Source organism: Bombina bombina, chromosome 4, assembly GCF_027579735.1.
Source record: "Bombina bombina isolate aBomBom1 chromosome 4, aBomBom1.pri, whole genome shotgun sequence".
Lineage (NCBI taxonomy): Eukaryota > Metazoa > Chordata > Amphibia > Anura > Bombinatoridae > Bombina > Bombina bombina.
The window spans coordinates 866,620,245-866,632,531 of NC_069502.1; the positions used below are offsets into that span (position 1 = coordinate 866,620,245).

A 12,287-nucleotide genomic window follows, 5' to 3' on the forward strand; every position below is an offset into this window, starting at 1 on the left:
TCGCACCCTAAGCGAGAATCATACCCCAAGACCAACGAGCCTTAGATGCTTTGTTACATGTGTTTTTTATTTTTTTGTGGGAACTTTTTCAAAGTGGTCTCTAACACACATTCCACTTAAAAAAATAATACGGTTTTCAGTCTTGTAGTCCAAAGATACTGTATATAGCAGCTTTCTGTAATTATATTCAGACCAAAAAATACAATTTGTGGAAACAGACTCTGTCGTACTCTATGCTTAACCAATCAGACTATAATAAAAACCTAGGTTTCAAAGATCTCAGGGTAGTGAAGAAAAGCAAGTCTAGAAAAGGTGTTAACATGGAATCTCTGTCCACAGAGAGATCATTCTTGAAATAAGAGGTCTAAAACTTTTGTATAATGCTCTTTTACCCTTAGTGCTGACATTAAACAATTCAGAGCACTTAAGAGTATGATGTTTATTCTATGACGTGTACAAAAAAGTAATTATCTAAAGCAATTTCCTCACCTAAAGTAACACAACACTATCACTAAAATACACACCAGAATAGGCAGCATAGAGAATGAGATACAGGAAGATGGCATCTGAGGAAGTTAACTCTTTAGGAGGAATCTATTGAAAGGAAATAGTTCTATGGTTTTCTTTATTCAGAAAATATGGGCTCGTCCGGGATTTGAACCCGGGACCTCTCGCACCCAAAGCGAGAATCATACCCCTAGACCAACGAGCCTTAGATGCCATATTCCATGTTTTTTTTATTTTTTTTTGTGAACTTAACTCTTAATTATTATTTAAAGGAAATAGTTCTATGGTTTTATTTAAAGTAAATAGTTCTATAGTTTTCCTTTTTCAGAAAAGTTGGGCTCGTCCGGGATTTGAACCCAGGACCTCTCGCAACCTAAGCGAGAATCATACCCCTAGACCAACAAGCCTTAGATGCTATTTTATATGTGTTTTTGATTTTTTTGTGGGAACTTTTTCAAAGTGGTCTCTAACACACATTCCACTTAAAAAAATAATACGGTTTTCAGTCTTGTAGTCCGAAGATACTGTATATAGCAGCTTTCTGTAATTATATTCAGACCAAAAAATACAATTTGTGGAAACAGACTCTGTCATACTCTATGCTTAACCAATCAGACTATAATAAAAACTTAGGTTTCAAAGATCTCAGGGTAGTGAAGAAAAGCAAGTCTAGAAAAGGTGTTAACATGGAATCTCTGTCCACAGAGAGATCATTCTTGAAATAAGAGGTCTAAAACTGTTGTATAATGCTCTTTTACCCTTAGTGCTGACAATAAAAAATTCAGAGCACTTAATAGTATGATGTTTATTTTATGACGTGTACAAAAAAGTAATTATCTAAAGCAATTTCCTCACCTAAAGTAACACAACACTATCACTAAAATATACACCAGAATAGACAGCATAGAGAATGATATACAGGAAGATGGCATCTGAGGAAGTTAACTCTTTAGGAGGAATCTATTTAAAGGAAATAGTTCTATGGTTTTCTTTATTCAGAAAATATGGGCTCGTCCTGGATTTGAACCCGGGACCTCTCGCACCCAAAGCGAGAATCATACCCCTAGACCAACGAGCCTTAGATGCCATATTGCATGTTTTTTTAATTTTTTTTGTGAACTTAACTCTTAATTATTATTTAAAGGAGATAGTTCTATGGTTTTATTTAAAGGAAATAGTTCTATGGTTTTCCTTTTTCAGAAACGTTGGGCTCGTCTGGGATTTGAACCCGGGACCTCTCGCACCCTAAGCGAGAATCATACCCCTAAACCAACGAGCCTTAGATGCCATTTTATATGTGTTTTTTATTTTTTTGTGGGAACTTTTTCAAAGTGGTCTCTAACACACATTCCACTTAAAAAAATAATACGGTTTTCAGTCTTGTAGTCCAAAGATACTGTATATAGCAGCTTTCTGTAATTATATTCAGACCAAAAAATACAATTTGTGGAAACAGACTCTGTCGTACTCTATGCTTAACCAATCAGACTATAATAAAAACCTTGGTTTCAAAAATCTCAGGGTAGTGAAGAAAAGCAAGTCTAGAAAAGGTGTTAACATGGAATCTCTGTCCACAGAGAGATCATTCTTGAAATAAGAGGTCTAAAACTGTTGTATAATGCTCTTTACCCTTAGTGCTGACATTAAACAATTCAGAGCACTTAAGAGTATGATGTTTATTCAATGACTTGTACAAAAAAGTAATTATCTAAAGCAATTTCCTCACCTAAAGTAACACAACACTATCACTAAAATACACACCAGAATAGGCAGCATAGAGAATGAGATACAGGAAGATGGCATCTGAGGAAGTTAACTCTTTAGGATGAATCTATTTAAAGGAAATAGTTCTATGGTTTTCTTTATTCAGAAAATATGGGCTCGTCTGGGATTTGAACCCAGGACCTCTCGCACCCGAAGCGAGAATCATACCCCTAGACCAACGAGCCTTAGATGCCATAATCCATGTTTTTTTTTTTTTTTTTGTGAACTTAACTCTTAATTATTATTTAAAGGAAATAGTTCTATGGTTTTATTTAAAGTAAATAGTTCTATGGTTTTCCTTTTTCAGAAAAGTTGGGCTCGTCCGGGATTTGAACCCGGGACCTCTCGCAACCTAAGCGAGAATCATACCCCTAGACCAACGAGCCTTAGAAGCTATTTTATATGTGTTTTTTATTTTTTTGTGGGAACTTTTTCAAAGTGGTCTCTAACACACATTCCACTTAAAAAAATAATACGGTTTTAAGTCTTGTAGTCCAAAGATACTGTATATAGCAGCTTTCTGTAATTATATTCAGACCAAAAAATACAATTTGTGGAAACAGACTCTGTTGTACTCTATGCTTAACCAATCAGACTATAATAAAAACCTAGGTTTCAAAAATCTCAGGGTAGTGAAGAAAAGCAAGTCTAGAAACGGTGTTAACATGGAATCTCTGTCCACAGAGAGATCATTCTTGAAATAAGAGGTCTAAAACTGTTGTATAATGCTCTTTTGCCCTTAGTGCTGACATTAAACAATTCAGAGCACTTAAGAGTATGATGTTTATTCTATGACGTGTACAAAAAAGTAATTATCTAAAGCAATTTCCTCACCTAAAGTAACACAACACTATCACTAAAATATGCACCAGAATAGGCAGCATAGAGAATGAGATACAAGAAGATGGCATCTGAGGAAGTTAACTCTTTAGGAGGAATCTATTTAAAGGAAATAGTTCTATGGTTTTCTTTATTCAGAAAATATGGGCTCGTCCGGGATTTGAACCAGGGACCTCTCGCACCCGAAGCGAGAATCATACCCCTAGACCAACGAGCCTTAGATGCCATATTCCATGTTTTTTTTTGTTTTTTTTGTGAACTTAACTCTTAATTATTATTTAAAGGAAATAGTTCTATGGTTTTATTTAAAGTAAATAGTTCTATGGTTTTCCTTTTTCCTTTTTTTTATTTTTTTTGTGAACTTAACTCTTAATTATTATTTAAAGGAAATAGTTCTATGGTTTTATTTAAAGTAAATAGTTCTATGGTTTACCTTTTTCAGAAAAGTTGGGCTCGTCCGGGATTTGAACCCGGGACCTCTCGCACCCTAAGCGAGAATCATACCCCTAGACCAACGAGCCTTAGATGCTATTTTATATGTGTTTTTTTATTTTTTTGTGGGAACTTTTTCAAAGTGGTCTCTAACACACATTCCACTTAAAAAAATAATACGGTTTTCAGTCTTGTAGTCCAAAGATACTGTATATAGCAGCTTTCTGTAATTATATTCAGACCAAAAAATACAATTTGTGGAAACAGACTCTGTCGTACTCTATGCTTAACCAATCAGACTATAATAAAAACCTAGGTTTCAAAGATCTCAGGGTAGTGAAGAAAAGCAAGTCTAGAAAAGGTGTTAACATGGAATCTCTGTCCACAGAGAGATCATTCTTGAAATAGGAGGTCTAAAACTGTTGTATAATGCTTTTTTACCCTTAGTGCTGACATTAAACAATTCAGAGCACTTAAGAGTATGATGTTTATTCTATGACTTGTACAAAAAAGTAATTATCTAAAGCAATTTCCTCACCTAAAGTAACACAACACTATCACTAAAATATACACCAGAATAGGCAGCATAGAGAATGAGATACAGGAAGATGGCATCTGAGGAAGTTAACTCTTTAGGAGGAATCTATTTAAAGGAAATAGTTCTATGGTTTTCTTTATTCAGAAAATATGGGCTCGTCTGGGATTTGAACTCGGGACCTCTTGCACCCTATACGAGAATCATACCCCTAGACCAACGAGCCTTAGATGCCATATTCCATGTTTTTTTTTGTTTTTTTTGTGAACTTAACTCTTAATTATTATTTAAAGGAAATAGTTCTATGGTTTTATTTAAAGTAAATAGTTCTATGGTTTTCCTTTTTCCTTTTTTTTATTTTTTTTGTGAACTTAACTCTTAATTATTATTTAAAGGAAATAGTTCTATGGTTTTATTTAAAGTAAATAGTTCTATGGTTTACCTTTTTCAGAAAAGTTGGGCTAGTCCGGGATATGAACCCGGGACCTCTCGCACCCTAAGCGAGAATCATACCCCTAGACCAACGAGCCTTAGATGCTATTTTATATGTGTTTTTTATTTTTTTGTGGGAACTTTTTCAAAGTGGTCTCTAACACACATTCCACTTAAAAAAATAATACGGTTTTCAGTCTTGTAGTCCAAAGATACTGTATATAGCAGCTTTCTGTAATTATATTCAGACCAAAAAATACAATTTGTGGAAACAGACTCTGTCGTACTCTATGCTTAACCAATCAGACTATAATAAAAACCTAGGTTTCAAAGATCTCAGGGTAGTGAAGAAAAGCAAGTCTAGAAAAGGTGTTAACATGGAATCTCTGTCCACAGAGAGATCATTCTTGAAATAAGAGGTCTAAAACTGTTGTATAATGCTCTTTAACCCTTAGTGCTGACATTAAACAATTCAGAGCACTTAAGAGTATGATGTTTATTCTATGACGTGTACAAAAAAGTAATTATCTAAAGCAATTTCCTCACCTAAAGTAACAAAACACTATCACTAAAATACACACCAGAATAGGCAGCATAGAGAATGAGATACAGGAAGATGGCATCTGAGGAAGTTAACTCTTTAGGAGGAATCTATTGAAAGGAAATAGTTCTATGGTTTTCTTTATTCAGAAAATATGGGCTCGTCCGGGATTTGAACCCGGGACCTCTCGCACCCAAAGCGAGAATCATACCCCTAGACCAACGAGCCTTAGATGCCATATTCCATGTTTTTTTTATTTTTTTTTGTGAACTTAACTCTTAATTATTCTTTAAAGGAAATAGTTCTATGGTTTTATTTAAAGTAAATAGTTCTATAGTTTTCCTTTTTCAGAAAAGTTGGGCTCGTCCGGGATTTGAACCCGGGACCTCTCGCAACCTAAGCGAGAATCATACCCCTAGACCAACAAGCCTTAGATGCTATTTTATATGTGTTTTTGATTTTTTTGTGGGAACTTTTTCAAAGTGGTCTCTAACACACATTCCACTTAAAAAAATAATACGGTTTTCAGTCTTGTAGTCCGAAGATACTGTATATAGCAGCTTTCTGTAATTATATTCAGACCAAAAAATACAATTTGTGGAAACAGACTCTGTCATACTCTATGCTTAACCAATCAGACTATAATAAAAACCTAGGTTTCAAAGATCTCAGGGTAGTGAAGAAAAGCAAGTCTAGAAAAGGTGTTAACATGGAATCTCTGTCCACAGAGAGATCATTCTTGAAATAAGAGGTCTAAAACTGTTGTATAATGCTCTTTTACCCTTAGTGCTGACAATAAACAATTCAGAGCACTTAATAGTATGATGTTTATTCTATGACGTGTCCAAAAAAGTAATTATCTAAAGCAATTTCCTCACCTAAAGTAACACAACACTATCACTAAAATATACACCAGAATAGGCAGCATAGAGAATGAGATACAGGAAGATGGCATCTGAGGAAGTTAACTCTTTAGGAGGAATCTATTTAAAGGAAATAGTTCTATGGTTTTCTTTATTCAGAAAATATGGGCTCTTCCGGGATTTGAACACGGGACCTCTCGCACCCAAAGCGAGAATCATACCCCTAGACCAACGAGCCTTAGATGCCATATTGCATGTTTTTTTTATTTTTTTTGTGAACTTAACTCTTAATTATTATTTAAAGGAAATAGTTCTATGGTTTTATTTAAAGTAAATAGTTCTATGGTTTTCCTTTTTCCTTTTTTTTATTTTTTTTGTGAACTTAACTCTTAATTATTATTTAAAGGAAATAGTTCTATGGTTTTATTTAAAGTAAATAGTTCTATGGTTTTCCTTTTTCCTTTTTTTTATTTTTTTTTGTGAACTTAACTCTTAATTATTATTTAAAGGAAATAGTTCTATGGTTTTATTTAAAGTAAATAGTTCTATGGTTTTCCTTTTTTCTTTTTTTTCTTTTTTTTGTGAACTTAACTCTTAATTATTATTTAAAGGAAATAGTTCTATGGTTTTATTTAAAGAAAATAGTTCTATGGTTTACCTTTTTCAGAAAAGTTGGGCTCGTCCGGGATTTGAACCCGGGACCTCTCGCACCCTAAGCGAGAATCATACCCCTAGACCAACGAGCCTTAGATGCTATTTTATATGTGTTTTTTTATTTTTTTGTGGGAACTTTTTCAAAGTGGTCTCTAACACACATTCCACTTAAAAAAATAATACGGTTTTCAGTCTTGTAGTCCAAAGATACTGTATATAGCAGCTTTCTGTAATTATATTCAGACCAAAAAATACAATTTGTGGAAACAGACTCTGTCGTACTCTATGCTTAACCAATCAGACTATAATAAAAACCTAGGTTTCAAAGATCTCAGGGTAGTGAAGAAAAGCAAGTCTAGAAAAGGTGTTAACATGGAATCTCTGTCCACAGAGAGATCATTCTTGAAATAGGAGGTCTAAAACTGTTGTATAATGCTTTTTTACCCTTAGTGCTGACATTAAACAATTCAGAGCACTTAAGAGTATGATGTTTATTCTATGACTTGTACAAAAAAGTAATTATCTAAAGCAATTTCCTCACCTAAAGTAACACAACACTATCACTAAAATATACACCAGAATAGGCAGCATAGAGAATGAGATACAGGAAGATGGCATCTGAGGAAGTTAACTCTTTAGGAGGAATCTATTTAAAGGAAATAGTTCTATGGTTTTCTTTATTCAGAAAATATGGGCTCGTCCGGGATTTGAACCCGGGACCTCTCGCACCCAAAGCGAGAATCATACCCCTAGACCAACGAGCCTTAGATGCCATATTGCATGTTTTTTTTATTTTTTTTGTGAACTTAACTCTTAATTATTATTTAAAGGAAATAGTTCTATGGTTTTATTTAAAGTAAATAGTTCTATGGTTTTCCTTTTTCCTTTTTTTTATTTTTTTTGTGAACTTAACTCTTAATTATTATTTAAAGGAAATAGTTCTATGGTTTTATTTATTCAGAAAATATGGGCTCGTCTGGGATTTGAACTCGGGACCTCTTGCACCCGAAGCGAGAATCATACCCCTAGACCAACGAGCCTTAGATGCCATATTCCATGTTTTTTTTTGTTTTTTTTGTGAACTTAACTCTTAATTATTATTTAAAGGAAATAGTTCTATGGTTTTATTTAAAGTAAATAGTTCTATGGTTTTCCTTTTTCCTTTTTTTTATTTTTTTTGTGAACTTAACTCTTAATTATTATTTAAAGGAAATAGTTCTATGGTTTTATTTAAAGTAAATAGTTCTATGGTTTACCTTTTTCAGAAAAGTTGGGCTCGTCCGGGATTTGAACCCGGGACCGCTCGCACCCTAAGCGAGAATCATACCCCTAGACCAACGAGCCTTAGATGCTATTTTATATGTGTTTTTTATTTTTTTGTGGGAACTTTTTCAAAGTGGTCTCTAACACACATTCCACTTAAAAAAAAATACGGTTTTCAGTCTTGTAGTCCAAAGATACTGTATATAGCAGCTTTCTGTAATTATATTCAGACCAAAAAATACAATTTGTGGAAACAGACTCTGTCGTACTCTATGCTTAACCAATCAGACTATAATAAAAACCTAGGTTTCAAAGATCTCAGGGTAGTGAAGAAAAGCAAGTCTAGAAAAGGTGTTAACATGGAATCTCTGTCCACAGAGAGATCATTCTTGAAATAAGAGGTCTAAAACTGTTGTATAATGCTCTTTTACCCTTAGTGCTGACATTAAACAATTCAGAGCACTTAAGAGTATGATGTTTATTCTATGACGTGTACAAAAAAGTAATTATCTAAAGCAATTTCCTCACCTAAAGTAACACAACACTATCACTAAAATATACACCAGAATAGGCAGCATAGAGAATGAGATACAGGAAGATGGCATCTGAGGAAGTTAACTCTTTAGGAGGAATCTATTTAAAGGAAATAGTTCTATGGTTTTCTTTATTCAGAAAATACGGGCTCGTCCGGGATTTGAACCCGGGACCTCTCGCACCCAAAGCGAGAATCATACCCCTAGACCAACGAGCCTTAGATGCCATATTGCATGTTTTTTTTATTTTTTTTTGTGAACTTAACTCTTAATTATTATTTAAAGGAAATAGTTCTATGGTTTTATTTAAAGTAAATAGTTCTATGGTTTTCCTTTTTCCTTTTTTTTATTTTTTTTGTGAACTTAACTCTTATTTAAAGGAAATAGTTCTATGGTTTTATTTATTCAGAAAATATGGGCTCGTCTGGGATTTGAACTCGGGACCTCTTGCACCCGAAGCGAGAATCATACCCCTAGACCAACGAGCCTTAGATGCCATATTCCATGTTTTTTTTTGTTTTTTTTGTGAACTTAACTCTTAATTATTATTTAAAGGAAATAGTTCTATGGTTTTCCTTTTTCCTTTTTTTTATTTTTTTTGTGAACTTAACTCTTAATTATTATTTAAAGGAAATAGTTCTATGGTTTTATTTAAAGTAAATAGTTCTATGGTTTACCTTTTTCAGAAAAGTTGGGCTCGTCCGGGATTTGAACCCGGGACCGCTCGCACCCTAAGCGAGAATCATACCCCTAGACCAACGAGCCTTAGATGCTATTTTATATGTGTTTTTTATTTTTTTGTGGGAACTTTTTCAAAGTGGTCTCTAACACACATTCCACTTAAAAAAAATACGGTTTTCAGTCTTGTAGTCCAAAGATACTGTATATAGCAGCTTTCTGTAATTATATTCAGACCAAAAAATACAATTTGTGGAAACAGACTCTGTCGTACTCTATGCTTAACCAATCAGACTATAATAAAAACCTAGGTTTCAAAGATCTCAGGGTAGTGAAGAAAAGCAAGTCTAGAAAAGGTGTTAACATGGAATCTCTGTCCACAGAGAGATCATTCTTGAAATAAGAGGTCTAAAACTGTTGTATAATGCTCTTTTACCCTTAGTGCTGACATTAAACAATTCAGAGCACTTAAGAGTATGATGTTTATTCTATGACGTGTACAAAAAAGTAATTATCTAAAGCAATTTCCTCACCTAAAGTAACACAACACTATCACTAAAATATACACCAGAATAGGCAGCATAGAGAATGAGATACAGGAAGATGGCATCTGAGGAAGTTAACTCTTAAGGAGGAATCTATTTAAAGGAAATAGTTCTATGGTTTTCTTTATTCAGAAAATATGGGCTCGTCCGGGATTTGAACCAGGGACCTCTCGCACCCAAAGCGAGAATCATACCCCTAGACCAACGAGCCTTAGATGTCATGTTCCATGTTTTTTTTATTTTTTTTGTGAACTTAACTCTTAATTATTATTTAAAGGAAATAGTTCTATGGTTTTATTTAAAGGAAATAGTTCTATGGTTTTCCTTTTTCAGAAAAGTTGGGCTCGTCCGGGATTTGAACCCGGGACCTCTCGCACCCTAAGCGAGAATCATACCCCTAGACCAACGAGCCTTAGATGCTATTTTATATGTGTTTTTTATTTTTTTGTGGGAACTTTTTCAAAGTGGTCTCTAACACACATTCCACTTAAAAAAATAATACGGTTTTCAGTCTTGTAGTCCAAAGATACTGTATATAGCAGCTTTCTGTAATTATATTCAGACCAAAAAATACAATTTGTGGAAACAGACTCTGTCGTACTCTATGCTTAACCAATCAGACTATAATAAAAACCTAGGTTTCAAAGATCTCAGGGTAGTGAAGAAAAGCAAGTCTAGAAAAGGTGTTAACATGGAATCTCTGTCCACAGAGAGATCATTCTTGAAATAAGAGGTCTAAAACTGTTGTATAATGCTCTTTTACCCTTAGTGCTGACATTAAACAATTCAGAGCACTTAAGAGTATGATGTTTATTCTATGACGTGTACAAAAAAGTAATTATCTAAAGCAATTTCCTCACCTAAAGTAACACAACACTATCACTAAAATATACACCAGAATAGGCAGCATAGAGGATGAGATACAGGAAGATGGCATCTGAGGAAGTTAACTCTTTAGGAGGAATCTATTTAAAGGAAATAGTTCTATGGTTTTCTTTATTCAGAAAATATGGGCTCGTCCAGGATTTGAATCCGGGACCTCTCGCACCCAAAGGGAGAATCATACCCCTAGACCAACGAGCCTTAGATGCCATATTCCATGTTTTTTTTATTTTTTTGTGAACTTAACTCTTAATTATTATTTAAAGGAAATAGTTCTATGGTTTTATTTAAAGGAAATAGTTCTATGGTTTTCCTTTTTCAGAAAAGTTGGGCTCGTCCGGGATTTGAACCCGGGACCTCTCGCACCCTAAGCGAGAATCATACCCCTAGACCAATGAGCCTTAGATGCCATATTCCATGTTTTTTTTATTTTTTTTGTGAACTTAACTCTTAATTATTATTTAAAGGAAATAGTTCTATGGTTTTATTTAAAGGAAATAGTTCTATGGTTTTCCTTTTTCAGAAAAGTTGGGCTCGTCCGGGATTTGAACCCGGGACCTCTCGCACCCTAAGCGAGAATCATACCCCTAGACCAACGAGCCTTAGATGCTATTTTATATGTGTTTTTTATTTTTTTGTGGGAACTTTTTCAAAGTGGTCTCTAACACACATTCCACTTAAAAAAATAATACGGTTTTCAGTCTTGTAGTCCAAAGATACTGTATATAGCAGCTTTCTGTAATTATATTCAGACCAAAAAATACAATTTGTGGAAACAGACTCTGTCGTACTCTATGCTTAACCAATCAGACTATAATAAAAACCTAGGTTTCAAAGATCTCAGGGTAGTGAAGAAAAGCAAGTCTAGAAAAGGTGTTAACATGGAATCTCTGTCCACAGAGAGATCATTCTTGAAATAAGAGGTCTAAAACTGTTGTATAATGCTCTTTTACCCTTAGTGCTGACATTAAACAATTCAGAGCACTTAAGAGTATGATGTTTATTCTATGACGTGTACAAAAAAGTAATTATCTAAAGCAATTTCCTCACCTAAAGTAACACAACACTATCACTAAAATATACACCAGAATAGGCAGCATAGAGAATGAGATACAGGAAGATGGCATCTGAGGAAGTTAACTCTTTAGGAGGAATCTATTTAAAGGAAATAGTTCTATGGTTTTCTTTATTCAGAAAATATGGGCTCGTCCGGGATTTGAACCCGGGACCTCTCGCACCCAAAGCGAGAATCATACCCCTAGACCAACGAGCCTTAGATGCCATATTCCATGTTTTTTTTATTTTTTTTTGTGAACTTAACTCTTAATTATTATTTAAAGGAAATAGTTCTATGGTTTTATTTAAAGGAAAAAGTTCTATGGTTTTCCTTTTTCAGAAAAGTTGGGCTTGTCCGGGATTTGAACCCGGGACCTCTCGCACCCAAGCGAGAATCATACCCCTAGACCAACGAGCCTTAGATGCCATATTCCATGTTTTTTTTTTTTTTTTTTGTGAACTTAACTCTTAATTATTATTTAAAGGAAATAGTTCTATGGTTTTATTTAAAGGAAATAGTTCTATGGTTTTCCTTTTCAGAAAAGTTGGGCTCGTCCGGGATTTGAACCCGGGACCTCTCGCACCCTAAGCGAGAATCATACCCCTAGACCAACGAGCCTTAGATGCTATTTTATATGTGTTTTTTATTTTTTTGTGGGAACTTTTTCAAAGTGGTCTCTAACACACATTCCACTTAAAAAAATAATACGGTTTTCAGTCTTGTAGTCCAAAGATACTGTATATAGCAGCTTTCTGTAATTA

The 12,287-nt window shown here is 34.2% G+C and overlaps 14 non-coding genes across 14 annotated transcripts; all 14 read right to left on the reverse strand.

The window, feature by feature from the left end:
- Positions 1-640: 640 nt before the first annotated feature.
- Positions 641-712, reverse strand: TRNAP-UGG (transfer RNA proline (anticodon UGG)). The gene has a single exon. It is a non-coding gene; the product is annotated as a tRNA-Pro (tRNA).
- A 1,672-nt stretch (positions 713-2,384) lies between these two features.
- TRNAP-CGG (transfer RNA proline (anticodon CGG)) lies at positions 2,385-2,456 on the reverse strand. Its single transcript has one exon. It is a non-coding gene; the product is annotated as a tRNA-Pro (tRNA).
- An 800-nt stretch (positions 2,457-3,256) lies between these two features.
- On the reverse strand, positions 3,257-3,328 carry TRNAP-CGG (transfer RNA proline (anticodon CGG)). The gene has a single exon. It is a non-coding gene; the product is annotated as a tRNA-Pro (tRNA).
- A 232-nt stretch (positions 3,329-3,560) lies between these two features.
- Positions 3,561-3,632, reverse strand: TRNAP-AGG (transfer RNA proline (anticodon AGG)). Its single transcript has one exon. It is a non-coding gene; the product is annotated as a tRNA-Pro (tRNA).
- Positions 3,633-5,207: 1,575 nt separating this feature from the next.
- Positions 5,208-5,279, reverse strand: TRNAP-UGG (transfer RNA proline (anticodon UGG)). The gene has a single exon. It is a non-coding gene; the product is annotated as a tRNA-Pro (tRNA).
- A 1,309-nt stretch (positions 5,280-6,588) lies between these two features.
- On the reverse strand, positions 6,589-6,660 carry TRNAP-AGG (transfer RNA proline (anticodon AGG)). Its single transcript has one exon. It is a non-coding gene; the product is annotated as a tRNA-Pro (tRNA).
- A 600-nt stretch (positions 6,661-7,260) lies between these two features.
- TRNAP-UGG (transfer RNA proline (anticodon UGG)) lies at positions 7,261-7,332 on the reverse strand. The gene has a single exon. It is a non-coding gene; the product is annotated as a tRNA-Pro (tRNA).
- A 508-nt stretch (positions 7,333-7,840) lies between these two features.
- TRNAP-AGG (transfer RNA proline (anticodon AGG)) lies at positions 7,841-7,912 on the reverse strand. The gene has a single exon. It is a non-coding gene; the product is annotated as a tRNA-Pro (tRNA).
- Positions 7,913-8,510: 598 nt separating this feature from the next.
- Positions 8,511-8,582, reverse strand: TRNAP-UGG (transfer RNA proline (anticodon UGG)). The gene has a single exon. It is a non-coding gene; the product is annotated as a tRNA-Pro (tRNA).
- A 475-nt stretch (positions 8,583-9,057) lies between these two features.
- On the reverse strand, positions 9,058-9,129 carry TRNAP-AGG (transfer RNA proline (anticodon AGG)). Its single transcript has one exon. It is a non-coding gene; the product is annotated as a tRNA-Pro (tRNA).
- Positions 9,130-9,927: 798 nt separating this feature from the next.
- TRNAP-AGG (transfer RNA proline (anticodon AGG)) lies at positions 9,928-9,999 on the reverse strand. The gene has a single exon. It is a non-coding gene; the product is annotated as a tRNA-Pro (tRNA).
- Positions 10,000-10,999: 1,000 nt separating this feature from the next.
- TRNAP-AGG (transfer RNA proline (anticodon AGG)) lies at positions 11,000-11,071 on the reverse strand. Its single transcript has one exon. It is a non-coding gene; the product is annotated as a tRNA-Pro (tRNA).
- Positions 11,072-11,670: 599 nt separating this feature from the next.
- TRNAP-UGG (transfer RNA proline (anticodon UGG)) lies at positions 11,671-11,742 on the reverse strand. Its single transcript has one exon. It is a non-coding gene; the product is annotated as a tRNA-Pro (tRNA).
- A 330-nt stretch (positions 11,743-12,072) lies between these two features.
- TRNAP-AGG (transfer RNA proline (anticodon AGG)) lies at positions 12,073-12,144 on the reverse strand. The gene has a single exon. It is a non-coding gene; the product is annotated as a tRNA-Pro (tRNA).
- Positions 12,145-12,287: the final 143 nt, after the last annotated feature.